We start from the raw sequence: 14,083 nt of genomic DNA, 5'->3' as shown, positions 1-14,083 counted from the left end.
AAGATCCCTAAAACCACAAGTGAACCTCCAGACCACGTCCCCTGCATCCACCCTTCCTGAAACCAAATGATTACCAGGAAGCCCCCAATGGTTCCACAGTGCAGGGAGTCCAGGTAAGTACAGCCACACTGTGCCTTGCACGGTTTTTATTAGTGCTATGGTGCACCACTTCCATGCACAGAAACAATGGAACAAAACTGTCACCATACTGTGCGCCACTGCCGTGAGCCTGGCTTCATCTTCTCGACACCCTTCTCTTACACAGCCAGATTAACAGGATCTCTTAACCACCCCTACCTCCTGCTCTCCAGCTTGAAAAACCCCTGCTGCCTGGCCCTGTGGCTGCTGTGTTCCACAGCCCTTCTGACTGGCCAATGGCTTCCATGGGGTTTGTCCACATCATCTTGTCTTCAAGAGCCCAGAACTGGGCACAGTGTTTCAGCTGCAGTCTCAGAAGTGCTGAACAAAGAGATTGCTCTTCTGGCCCCTGCTCAGCCATGATCTTCTAATGGAGCCCAGCATGGGGGTGGACACCTTCATCTTCACTTGTCCCTCAGGACCCCACATCAGCCTCTGCAAAGCTACTTCGCCACCAGGATCTACAACTGCATCAGCTTAGTTCAGTTCCCACTGCAGGATTTAACTGCATGAGGTTCCAGTCAAGTCTTCAATTCATGTCCACTGCATTGCTGATTTCAGGAAATAAAAAATAAACATCCTGTTACTCATTTAATTTGAAACAGTTTTACAATAGCTATAGAAATTTGAAAAAACCCCTCATGGTACATTACAGGCCAGTGTTCAAATCACATCACATAAAATTAATTTTTCATTCTTCATGTTTTTTCATCTTTTTATTGAGCTACATTAAGACAGCAGGCAATTGTAGCATAACTCCCTACTCAACAGCACAGACAACTTACTGCAGCTGTAATCTCCCCTATAATTAGCATTTCCTTCCAGTTCTTTTCAGCTGTCACTGGCTTATACCATTTTTCTCTAGGTAATTAATACTTTCATATTCTTCTAAACTACTGTAGCATAAACACAATCCACATTACTGCTTTTTCTTTAACCCCTACCACTTTCTTATTTTTTTGTCATATATTGTAGGGCTCAAAAGTATTTTCTTACTTTTTAAAGTCCAACAGCAATCAGTTAAACCAAGGAGCAGTCGTTTAATACATCATTTACTCTTACTATTCTTGTAGAACATACAAACGTTAATCCTTTTAGTTACACCCATTTCCCTTAACACTGCTGTTTCTATAAAGAAAATCTGCTTCAAGTGCAGTCTAGATGAAAAGGGCATCAGTACCTCAGTTACACATCAAAGTAGGCCAACATCAGCTCTGCTATGAAATGCGGGACTGGCACCATCTTCTGTGCCAGAGGCTGAAGTTAGTAACATCACAAAAGCTGTAACTTGTCTCCTCATGTAGGAAGAGGACTGGAGCTCACAAGCAGATGTATTCACATTCTTCTTGTGTCTTTTCCAAGCTGAGGTATTGGTGGGGGCACACCACATCCAGGCTGTGCATGTCCTTTTTTGTAATTTCAAACAGCCCTTTTCCCTCGGGTCTCATAGGTCCAGCCTGTCTGCAAGCAGAGAGAAAACAGCTTAACTGAGAATGATCAGTTTGTCCTTCTCCTACCTTCAGCCAGGTGTGATGGATTCAGTTACTGTTTTATTAGATAACAGCATTTGTGTGTCCAAGAGCACTGAGATACAAGGAAAAAAAAAACATTCATGCATTAAGCACAAAAATATTACTAACAAACTGAAAACTGAGTACAAAGTGTACCATAACAGGAGTTTTAACAAGTGACAACACGATTATATTCTCACCCTGATGGTCCTTGTAACTCCAAGGTGCAGAGCAGCATTTTGCATATCACAATGTAACAGCCTCGGTTCTGAGGGTGGGCAGCCACCACTGGCTTCCACTGAAACCTAATGCATTCAATAGAGACAAACATTTCCAAGAAGTACAATTCAGGCTGAGGAGTTACAAGAGACACTTCAGTGATAACTTCCTTGAGAGTGTGCTTTTGTCATCAAAGTAGAGCACTTAAGACTCAAATGGCAAATAACAGAGCAATGCATCAGCAAATGTCATCTTATTGCAGGGGTTCCATACTGTTGTCTCCTTATGACAAAAGTTTCATACCTTCTTGGTGTTTCTCGTGGGTATCTCCTCAGAATACTGACTCTTTCTTCTTCACAAAGTGGCCAACTGAGTCTAGTTCCCTTCTCAATCAGCCAACCCACTCTTTTTTTAGCACTCTTTTTCTCATTGGTTACAGCTGTGGCCTCTTAAAGTCAAGCCTGTTCCTAATCTTTGATAATTGGCCCAACTGCAACTCCTTAGGAGTAAGATTATTTTCTACACTATCTATATTTTCTTATATTCTATCCCCCTACAGCAAATACAGTTGGATAAAGAGCTGACAAATGCCAGCAATTTTTCAGACATCCCTGCCCCCACCGAGGCAGCTGGAGCTCCCTCTGTTCAGGAAGCCCAGGAGCAGGCAGCCTGGCATAAACTTAACACAAATTCATTAGGCCATTATACTTGGTCAGCCAGGTTCACACTGCAATCTGAGGCCCACACACATGTGAGGAATGGGGGAAGAGGAAGAAAGGCTCTTATCACTTCATTGAGACAAGGAGTTGTTATTTAGCCAGTAAAAGGAACACTTGTATCTCCAAGGAACCTTGACCACCCTTTTTTCCCTTCACAGGAAGGAAACTAAGCTGACAGAAAAATTCTGAGATGCCTGGGAAACCTGCCAAACACTGAGGTTCCCAAATGGCTCTTGTGCACAGCAGCACTCTCATATGTAGTGACAAACAAGACTGAATTCCAATGGCTACATGGTCAAGACAAAACATCCTCTGCATAAAAAAAACCAACCAAAAACATTTGAATCAAACTCTGAAAAAATTAGGCATTTTCTGTTTTACTTCTACTTTTCTGACAAAGAGCTTTAGCTGCTTGTCTTTTTTAGATTTTGTGAGTAAATGCTTGTAGCTTGCTTATTTCAGTAGTCTGGTTTATATTGCGAATTGTTGTGTGATAATTTTTATACTGTGATTTTACTACAACTAGAAAATAATGGGACTCCTTAGTAAAGGGCAAAAGCAGAACCACAAAAAGAGGTGTGCAACAACTTTCCCAGCTTGTCAGTGCCCTTCCCAGTACCAAGAACATGACAGGGTCCAGCTTAGAGAACACAAACTGGACAAGTCACACGTGCTGAGCTTGCAAGGGACTCCCATGAGTGCTGAAGGAGTTGCTGCTGGCCTTGCAAGGCCACCCTGCATTGCTGACAGAATGTGGCAACTAGGAGAGGTGTGCAAGCATCAGGGGAAAGCAGAAGTCACTCCAGTCTTCAAGAATGGCAGGAAAGAGGACCCAGGGAACTAGAGGCCCTCAGAAGGTGATGGAACAACTACTCCAAAAAAAACATTTCCAGACCAAGAAGGGCAAGAAGGTAAGTGGCAGCACTCAGCATGGATTTACAACGAGGTCATTTGCAAATTCTTAAGGATCCCAACTGGAGAGCCTCTCTGGTGACATGACCAGTTCAGTGGACGCGGGGAGAGCAGTGGATATTGTCTGCCTTGGCTTAGGAAATCTTTTGACGCTACCATAGTATCTCCAATTATCATTTTGATCCTATCATGATACTAACAGACTACTGATAGGCTCAGTGGACCACGAGGTGGACTAAAAACTGGCTGAAGAGATAGGCTTAGAAGGTTGTCGGTGGCATGAAGTCCTCTTGGACATGAGTGAATAGCAGAGTATCCCTGTACTGAGGCCAGTCCTTTTCAGGATGTTCATTTCTGCCCTGGTTGATGGGACAACATGTCCTCAGCAAGTCTGCAGGTGACACAAAGCTGAGAGGAGTGGCTGCTAAGGCCATTGAGTCATGCCACCATCCAGTGATCCCTTGACAGGCTGGAGAAATGGGCTTACAAGATCTCATGAAATTCAACACAAGGAAATGCCAAATCCTGCTTCTGGGGAGAAATAATCCCAGAGACCAGGACTGGCTGGAGGCCAGCTGGCTGGAGTGCCCCTTTGCAGGTAAGGACACAGTGGCCCTGGTGAACACCAGGTCCAAGAACCACCCTGAGCAAAGAGTACAACCTGGCCACAAAGGCATCCAAATGGCATCCTGCTTTACAAAGAAAGTTTCCAGCACATGGAGAGAGATGATCATCTGGTCTGAACCCCTGCCATGGACAGGGACACCTTTTACATGTGATTATAAAACAGATAAATTGTTCTGGTCCTTTATATTCCCAGTTCTTTTATTTACTGTTAACACAACTACAGAGACAGCTCTGAGTCCTTTTGCTAAGCCAAACAAACACAGAAGAATTAACACAAGTTTCTCTTGCTTTACCAGTAGAACCTGCACATCTTGGTCAAATCCCACTAGTGTTTAAATTTACTTTTACTTTATAAAAATAACTGGTATATTGGAATTTTGGAACTACCAGATCTATTCAACTTAGCCACATAGAACTCTCTTTAAAACCTTGCTATCTGTCAGCCCCATTGAGATGCTGTCCACAGTCAGGGCAGATGGCAATACACACCTGTGTGCACACAAACTGTGCCCCAGGCTTCCCAGAGTGCATGGACACCACCTTCCAGACCAGAGCCCTCTGATTAATGCCAAAGACTGTTCAGAATCAGTAACTACTGTGTTGGTTGTATAAACGATCAGGAGTCTGAGTGCAATGTATCAGTAACATCCAGCAGCTCAGACATGGCATCATATTAATGTGGCACTGTGGGGTTTGGATGGCTGGCCAGACTGCTAGAGGCTGTGTGCATATGCCTGAAGTCCTTTAAAAACATAATACATGGCAGGAATTATGCCAGGAATTACATTATCTGAAATCAAGTATTACTTGAAGTGTAGAAGAACAACTACATCAAATCACAAATCTGAACAAAAAGCAGGGGACTGATTTCAGTAACTGCTGGATAAAGCCATATACCTTAATACGTACCTTGTTCTAAAACCTGGTTTAGGATTCTCTTTTGTCTGCATGAGATACCAGAAGGATTCTGCACAAGCCAGTCTTCATCTGCATTTTAAAGATTTTAATAGTAACCTAAAAAAATAAAGAGACAGTAAATAACTGACATTTCAAGCAAAAGGGAAAACGCAGTAGCTTCTCTTTTCAGAAACCCATTATATATGGAGTAATAAACCATAATAAAACTTCCCATTAACAGAAAAAAATCAATTTATTCTCTACCCATTCTAACCACTTAGTTGTTTCTCCACAGATTTTATTTAAATTTTTACTACCTCAGCAGTTAAACAACAGCTGTTCCAAGAACATTAACAAGTTCCTAGATTTTCATATTTCTGCTTGGAGTAGATTAACTGCAGTTCTTATCCAAAGAGCCACAAGTCATTTCCCTTTGGAGGTTTTCTAAAACATGTATTTCATGTGACAGAAGACATTCTAGACATTCTAGGCCTGCCAAGGCACGTGGCCAAAGTGGCATTTCATCCTTCTAATATTAGAGCCACTAAAATGATTAGGATCCCTGCACACAACACGGAGTCATTAGTGACACTTGAGAACTAACAGCTCTCACTGCAGTCTCCTCCTCTTTCTGCAGCATGTTGTTGTACACACATTATTAACTGGGGTCAAAGTTTTCTATCAAAATAATATACCTGAACTGAGCTGGAGTAAAAAACCATCTCACAACAGAACTGCATACAAGTATCATTCTTAAAATACAGTTTAATACTGCAAACGTTAGAAAATGATGCAAAAGTTTAGGACTTCCGTAATTTTACAACTTCTGCAATTGATTGGCTTGTATTTGCAGTAAGTGGTATCCACCTCACACAGTGTCTTCTCAGAGTACACATGCAAAACAACTATCCAAAGTGTTTAAAATTCAACAGCTCCATGCCCCAGCCACTCAGGCTTCAAAACAGCTCTCACCTGTAGACACATTCCCTCCTCCCAGAATTAAAATCACCTCTTCTCCGTAAGTGTCTCAGACTTAAAAGTAATGTGAGCAGTGCAATGTTTGACAGGCTTAGCATAATCCCTTACTCAAGCACAGAAACATGTTTGCAGAGCCTGAGAGTCCTAAGGAAATGTCTACAGAGAAGACTGCCTGAAAAGGTCCTCATCACAACAGCACAAAGGGGTGAAGAACTCCCCATACTCTCAAGTAAAGACTTGTTAAAATGATTTTCCAACATCTTGAGGTCCTGTTTTGATGATCATAAAACTTAGCATACCCTGTAAAGCATTTATTACAGAAAGAATTCCTTTGGAAAGCCACACACAGGTTACACCTTTCAGGCTAGCTTCACTTTAGGAGCAGTTCCAAAAAGCAATTCAAGAAGTGACATATGTGCAAATTACAACACACAACCACAAACGTTTACAATAAAGGTAACATTTACCTTATCAGACACAGCTGAAAACAGGTTGAGATGTGCAGCTCAAAATAAATACCATTTTAAAGTTGGCATGATTAATGTCTGAGTCCTATTAGATCAATTTTCCTATTTATGCCCCCTCCCACACCATGGTGAAGCTTGCTATCTATCAGATTTCAAAAGTTCAGTTATCTATTCTGTACCAGATATGCAGCAAGATAGATACTTTTTTGTAAAGCACAAATGACAGAGCACAGCCCACTAACCCTTTCTAACTGTGTTGATTCTACAATCATTTTGCAAGTCAAATGCAGTAATAGCTGTAGTGATGAACTGTCAGTCACAGGGAGTTGGCTGGAAGTGTTATCTGGACAAGTGTTAGTGTCCTGAGACATTACCTCAACATGCAATTAATGTAGCTATTGATACGTATGTACCCATCTAACAGGAAGGCTAAAATTACAAACTGCACACTTTTCAGGCAGTATTTTATTATTAAAAAAACCCAATAATTACTCTCTCCCTTCCCCCCCCCCAGCCCCCCACCTCTCAAGAAAGCTAAAGCATCAAGGCCTAACACAGTCTCTCCAGTTTCTGGAACTGACAGTGAATATTACTTTCTCTTTCTTGGCCACCCAGATTTACTGAAGAGAAAGCAGTGTGCCATATTCTTGGCAACCAGTAGATATTAGTGACAAAGCTGTAGCCAAATAAATATCATAATTTGATTACAGGCTCTAAAACCACCCAGTAAGACTGCTTGGAGTGTTAAAATGTCTATAGTTTCTACTAGGAATGTGCCTCTGCACGATTTATTCATAATTCTCCCTCTTCTAAGATCATTCCAACCTCTCTACCCTATATAAACTCTACTATTTGTGATTAGCAGTAATTACTTTGCTAGAGCTGAATGCATCCAAGCAGCCAGCGATGAAAAAAGTGATTTCTAAGAGTGAGCTGGAACACAAGAGAAAGCTGTTTTCAAAGAGACTAATTTTCATCCATATGATAAAGTTCTTCTTTAAATTGAAGTTTAAAGTGGGTATGGTGGCTATGGTAAGCAAAATGAATCTGAACTAGTCTAAGAGGCTAACAGCATGGTAAACATGCCTGTTCTGGAGAGAAGAGAGGCATCACACACAAACACAGTGATACTGTGCTCATATTGTGCCATTGTGAAGGAAAATTGAAAACCAACTCCTAAGTGCAGCTATCTCAAGTAACACATACTCAGCTTAGCAGGATACCTCCAGCAGAGACTGGCTGTGCGGGACAAGCTCCAGGCTGCCAGCGCCAATTCGGAGCAGGAACAGCTGTGGCACTCCAACACTGAAGGACATTGCACATGTACCTTGTACACGGATGCATGGCAGCTTCATCAGATTGACTGACAGAACAGGTTTTGTGGTTTGGTTCAGGTTTTTTTTGTTTTCATTTTTTTAATTAAAAGGAATTTTGGTGACTACTCTAACTAAGATTAACAACCCCCCTCCCTAAGTTTCCCCTTTATTTTAGGTCTACTTTAAAAATTACCTAGCAACACACAACAGCAGCACAGGTAAATTTTGACTTCCACTGAAGTGACCATATGACATTTTGCACCAGCGGGCACAGGTATGATTTTGAGAGTAGCAGAACCACTATCCAGCACACAGAAAGAAGAACTCCAATGCCGAGCTGTTCTCAGGAAAACACACAATCCCTTGTGGCCACTTATTTGGGGTTTCCAAAGGGAACCCAAGATGATCCGCAGAGCTGTGTTCATGTTTGCATTTGTTCAGGCTTACCTATCAAAAGGTAACAGATAACAATGTTGGCTGCTGACATACTAACAGAAGATATAGTGCTAGACATTCCTAAATGGTCAGGCAATCTTATCCTCCCCATTCTTCTCTTCGTTTTAACTTTAGTCTGGCCAAACCTGCTCATGTTAATTATGACTAGTCCCTGATGAGGACAATGAAACCATTAGAGACTAAAAGCAATTGTTACCTGGCATCACTGCATAGCTGCCAGGGATTATAGGAGACAAACTGCAACACAATTTTTCCAAATCTTGTTTGCCAAGTTCTCATAATAGGTGCATATACTTGCAGAGAAGTAGAAGCAAGCAAGCATTTAACGGGGAAAAAATTACCAAATTAGAGCTCAAAGGAAGAATTAAGTTCCTAGAAACAAAAGGGAAAACACTACTTGAGCTAAGCCAACAAGGCATTCAATTTCCTTTGCAAGATCATTAAAAATATTTTACATCCATTCCACAACTTTCAAGTTACGAGGTGTAGGGTACCTGAAGTTAGCATCTTACACAGAATGAGGAATGTGAATGCAGTAATATTCCTCTTCTGGGATCAGATTTCAAAAAAGAACAAATGGTGGCAGTTACTAGTGGCCAGGCAATGAACACATGCCAGTGACAATCTGCGATCAAGGGACATTAGTTTCTGTTTTGCTTGGATTGCAGATCTTCACCACATAGAAATTAGATGATTTCTTCAGTATTTAGGGAATGATGAGCATGTCTGAAAGCATTTAAACAGAAGACACAAAAGTTTTCATCTGTACAGCTTCAGCACAGTCTGAATTCAAAGGTACTAAAATTTGTAAGCACTTCATAAAATCAATGAAATTGCTCATTTGCAAGTCATTACATTCCTAGATGCAAGACACAATAGCATCAAGTGGGTTTTTTATATATATATATACACCCATTATATTTTTTGCAAAATTTTATGCATTGTGAGACAGTAGTCCAAGTCATTAAAGTCATTCATTGTTGCTATGAAACAACAACTAAATCCTGTATTTTTTAATACAGCCCCCTCCCCTCTATGACACTCCCATTTCAAGTTGAGGAACCTGCAGCACCAGAATAGCTGGCTCATCACTAATTTTCATAATTATTACCCATTTTACAAATGTTGTCATTGAAGCAGCAGAAATATTTCTCAATGTTTAGATTTTTACTTTCAATGACTGTATTCATGCTGAGCAACTTGGAAAAATGACCAGATAGTGGTGTTATTTTCTCCATTTAGAACTCACATGACAGGTTACACAGATGTGAAGTTTTGAGCATTTTGTAATACTTTATCATGAACAGCTAAAAAGTACAAAACTGCTGAACGAACAAGAGAATAACCTTTAACCCTCATCATCTCTTTCACCTAGAAATAATGATGTATAGATGTGACTTCACAAAGAAAACTTAAGAAACCTGACAAATGAAAAGCATCTGACAATGCTGCACTTGGCACTGGAAGCTAGAGTTAAAATTTCACGAGATAATTCTGCCAGGTTCTGGAAACTTTGAGGTCACCTATCACAGACATAGATTTAGAAAAGTCTGCTGTAAAGAAGATATCATCAAACCAGCACAGCTAGCACAGAGTTAAGTAGGATCAGTACAGCTCTACTACTTTAACAGAAGTTAGGATACCATTGTGCTACACACAATGCAAAAAAATATAAACTTATGCAAGGCGTTAAGAGATTTTTGGGATGTTTAAATAGGCATACCTCTATTAAGACTCATTTTTTATTTCAAAAATATTTTAAATTGTTTTAAAGTAGCAAAAAGGTGCATATGCAAAACATAAGAGACAGTTTTCTCGTACCTTAGTTTTAAGACTACAGAAAAGCAGCATAAGCTTTGTATTATAGAGTAATTCTTATATATAGTAGTGATGACCTCACTAGTTTGAGGATGTTTTCTATCTTCCAAAACCTAAGAGGGAATCTAGTTTCACACAAAACTTCCTATACTGTGCACAGTCTCATCTTCTCTAATTTAAAAAAAAAACAAACAACAGTACTCCTAAGGAATTGTGAAACTCACTAATACACAGCTTCTGAAGTGTTTGCCATTATTCTTTACAGAACTTCACACAATGCTCCCCATTCCCTCCTGTAAGGTTCCTTACCTGTCATTTTTGCAGCAGGTGCCAAGTTAGGCCTGTGTCCTAACCTCCTCTTCCAAAATAATGACAGCAGAATTGATTATCTTTGTGGGGCTAAAATCTCTGAAGCCATAAGACTGTGCTGGGGGAAGGGCAGGGCAAGACATGGTCACATAGTCTTTATTAACATCAACTCCAAGAGCTTTTATCTTTGACATGCTTCATTTGAAAATATAAAATTTAACGATACTATCCAGTACATACAACTACACTGAAATGAAACCTAGTCAGGAAGGATTTAATAGGGTTTAACTGTTAATTTATTCATATAAAGTTTAATAAATTCAAAGTTTTGCTTAGATGACAGAATCATGGACTTGTTAATGTCAGAAGGGATCTCTAGAGATCATCTGGTTCAACTCCTCGGCTCAGGCAGGGCCACCTAGAGCCAGTGCCCAGGACCACATCCAGATGGCTTGTGGCATCTCCAAGCATGGAGACTCCACAACCTCTCTGGGCAGCCTGTGCCAGTGCTGGTCACCCCTCACAGTAAAAATGTTTCCTGATGCTCAGAAGTAATCCTCTGTGCTCCTGTGTGTACCTGTTGCTTCTGGTCCCATCAAAAGATCTGTGATTCTTTGTGCAATTAAATAATTTCCTTCCTGTACTAACTCTACTGGGTGACAAATTCAATCACAGATTACTCTATAATAAATGCAGAATATCAACTTCTGGCTTCCACCATAATAAAATCATAATTGGTAGAAAAGAGAAAATCTTACATTAGATTTGAAATACAGGAAATGGAATATGTATTTCAAGACAAAGACAACAAACAGCATTAATAAACTGCAGGGTATCCTGAAAATGTTTTACCCCATATTGATATACTGACATAGACTTACCTGTTTCTGAAAAAACCCACAATGCAATGTTGAGTAAAGAAATAATTTCTCTATTTGCTACTCTCTGCCTGGCAAGCTGGGACTCAAACTTGCTTCTTTGTCCTTTCATTGCACAACTGGACATATTCCTGATGCTGCACTATCAGGATTTATTTCAGCTTTATAGTACCATAGAATGCTGTAAATTCTATGTACAGCATTCCTTATTTTAGTAGAAGTCACTACTACCTGCAAGATAAGAGCTATTCTTCCTACCCAAAGTGAAATCCCTTTCTAAGTTAATATCAAACATTTTTTAAAAGCTTTAAGCTCAGCTGTCATACACAGAGCAAAGCCAACACCTACTAACTTGTGGCAGAGGACTGAAAAGCACTATATTAGAAATAATTTCAAGTCTGAGTAACAGATGAGGCATCTTAGTGAGTGTTAGGAATACTATTAACCATTCCACCATATACCCCCCCATAAAGTCACTCCAGTTGGTTACCATTTTCTCCAACTGAGACCAAAGTAAAGGCCTCAGTGATGACAGTCATTTGCACAGGACCAGGCCAAGACCACAGTGCGAGAAGTGAGGAACTCCCTTTTGATATCATCTTATCAGTAACTTGGCATCATATTCAAAACTAAGTATTTTTAATCAGAGTGATTGCTGGTACTGTTTTACATCATAGCTCATTCAGATTTCAAGATGCAAGCTTGCACTATAATTCTCACATTAAAAATACTAATTTACAAACAAGCTATCAAAATTATCTTGGGTGCCAAGTTTGTAAATATCAACACATTAATGAGAAAATGGTTACACACACAGGACAAAAATATAAAAGCTGTTACTTCAGTTACCTGTTTGCAACTTTTGATGTAAACAAGTAAAAACCATCCATTCTAATACACTACAAACATTACTTGCAACATCTTGAAAGCATCCGCTTAAGCAAGCAGCAGCTTCTCCAAAGAACTCTGCATTTCAAACTGAAGTTCTGCTTTCTGATGCATCCATTTCTTTGAAAGATTAACAGAACATGTACTTGTTACCAGATTCTTTTGCACTACTTTTTACAGACCACCTTCAAAGCAGTTTGCTCTCCTATTCTGCTCAGTCTTGTTCTGGTCTTCTCGAACTTACTTTCATCTTATTTAACAACTTTTACACTTACTTTCATTCTGGACTCTGAAAAATCTTGCATCTGATCAGCACCTGACTGATGAGTATGCCCTGACAGGGTATATTTATGCATAAAGTTTGAAGGACTCTAGTTTACATCAAGTTGTGAAAGCTAAAATAAATGCAGATGTCCAAACAGTTTAAAGATGAACCTCAGAAAACAGAGGTAGAACAAAATCCAAGTACCTTTATTACAAACTTAGGGAATTAGAACCATCCAAGAGATTAATTTTCTGTAAACACACCTGGAATTATTAAAGGAATTTGTCTCATTGACAGTACAAGTGTAACTAGTCTGTATTTTCTCTATTTTCTTAAGTCTCTAATCAAACTTGCTGAGATCAATACCTCATTGAAAACACAACTTTCATTAATGAAAAGTAGTATTTGGAAGTGCACTGTAATGACTGAACAGGTATAAACTAAGCTGACTGCAGCTGATAGGAGCAAATGCTGATTTAAGCACCCCATGATGGCACCACTTTCAATCCACAACTGCGGTAGCTGTCACTACCTGAGAGAATTTGCTAAGCAGAAAAGATAACTTTAAAAAGCATCTGAGGAGCCATAAATAAACTTCATTAACTGAGGCACATGAAGCAACTGCTGAAACAACCAAAGGCACTACCATATTCCAAATCCTGGGAAGGCTGTGAAAATCATGCAGCTGTACATATACCAAGCAGACAAACTTACCCAAGATGCTGACTCTTCAGCCATTCAAATTTATCACTGTGGCAAGATAACTAGGTTCTTCATAAACTTAAATCCTGATAATCCTATTCTTGGTTTCTCACAATCAAGGTAAAGATGACATTTTCCTGCCATAAGAGCAGGACCAGATTCAGCAGCACCTGTTTCAAAGCAGAAGCTTTCTGAACTTATGACAGAAATCCTCTACTGGAAGCACTGGTACTTAAGTTACACATATTTGAACTTCAGTCCTTTTCCAGGAAATTTTGTCCTGTATATTTAGCCTTTTCCTGCATGTCATTAATTTCACCTCTATTCCTTTAAGGTTATGTAGTCAAAAATTAAAGATACAAGAAAATATACCTAACTCCCCAATAACATTCTGTTCTTACCTTAATAAAACACAGGCTTTCAGAATTACATTTTCCATTAAAGCATGTATTTTATTTGAATGTTTACACTGAATTAGTTTTGTTTATAGCAGAACTCTGAAACAACATTTAAGAATTTTAGATGAAGTTTATAAGAGTCATATTTGGGGTCTTTAATTCTGTGGTAGTTCCTAAGTTATTAAAAGCTGCAAAGTGAAAGATGAGATAAAACCATGTTTTCCTGCTCTTCCACAATATTATCTCCACCATCTGTAAATCCATGAAGATCACTTATCTAATTTTACTTTTCTGTATAAGTATTTGCACATATCTGTGAGTTCAGAAAGAGTAACTATCTATTAAGTTCTCATGTACTCTCTGTCACTTCATTACTGCATAATTACACAAAAGAGAAACAATGAAATGAAATTAATCCAGAACAAAATTTTTTGCCCCCCTTAGAAAGAGACCTATATCCTTCTTAAAGGCACAACAGGTTAAGAAAACATACATGATATATACTAACACATATGAAGAGGTATGTAACAACTTGTCAAATCATAGAACTGGTTTTTACTGTGCATCTGACAGCTTTCCCTTGCT

At 39.4% G+C, this 14,083-nt stretch overlaps 1 long non-coding RNA gene across 2 annotated transcripts; it reads right to left on the bottom strand.

Annotated features, from left to right (window-relative positions):
- Positions 1-87: 87 nt before the first annotated feature.
- LOC115949473 lies at positions 88-1,990 on the bottom strand. Of its 2 annotated transcripts, none has more exons than XR_004082913.1 (3): positions 1,850-1,990; positions 1,319-1,599; positions 88-689 (listed from the first exon to the last, which is right to left on the bottom strand). It is a non-coding gene; the product is annotated as an uncharacterized LOC115949473 (long non-coding RNA). The 2 variants fall into 2 exon arrangements; XR_004082914.1 differs by having other exon boundaries at positions 1,319-1,595; positions 1,850-1,972.
- Positions 1,991-14,083: the final 12,093 nt, after the last annotated feature.

This window comes from Geospiza fortis, unplaced genomic scaffold (assembly GCF_000277835.1).
Source record: "Geospiza fortis unplaced genomic scaffold, GeoFor_1.0 scaffold16, whole genome shotgun sequence".
Lineage (NCBI taxonomy): Eukaryota > Metazoa > Chordata > Aves > Passeriformes > Thraupidae > Geospiza > Geospiza fortis.
Note: the sequence above shows the minus strand (reverse complement) of the source record. Positions and strands in the feature narration are given on the sequence as shown.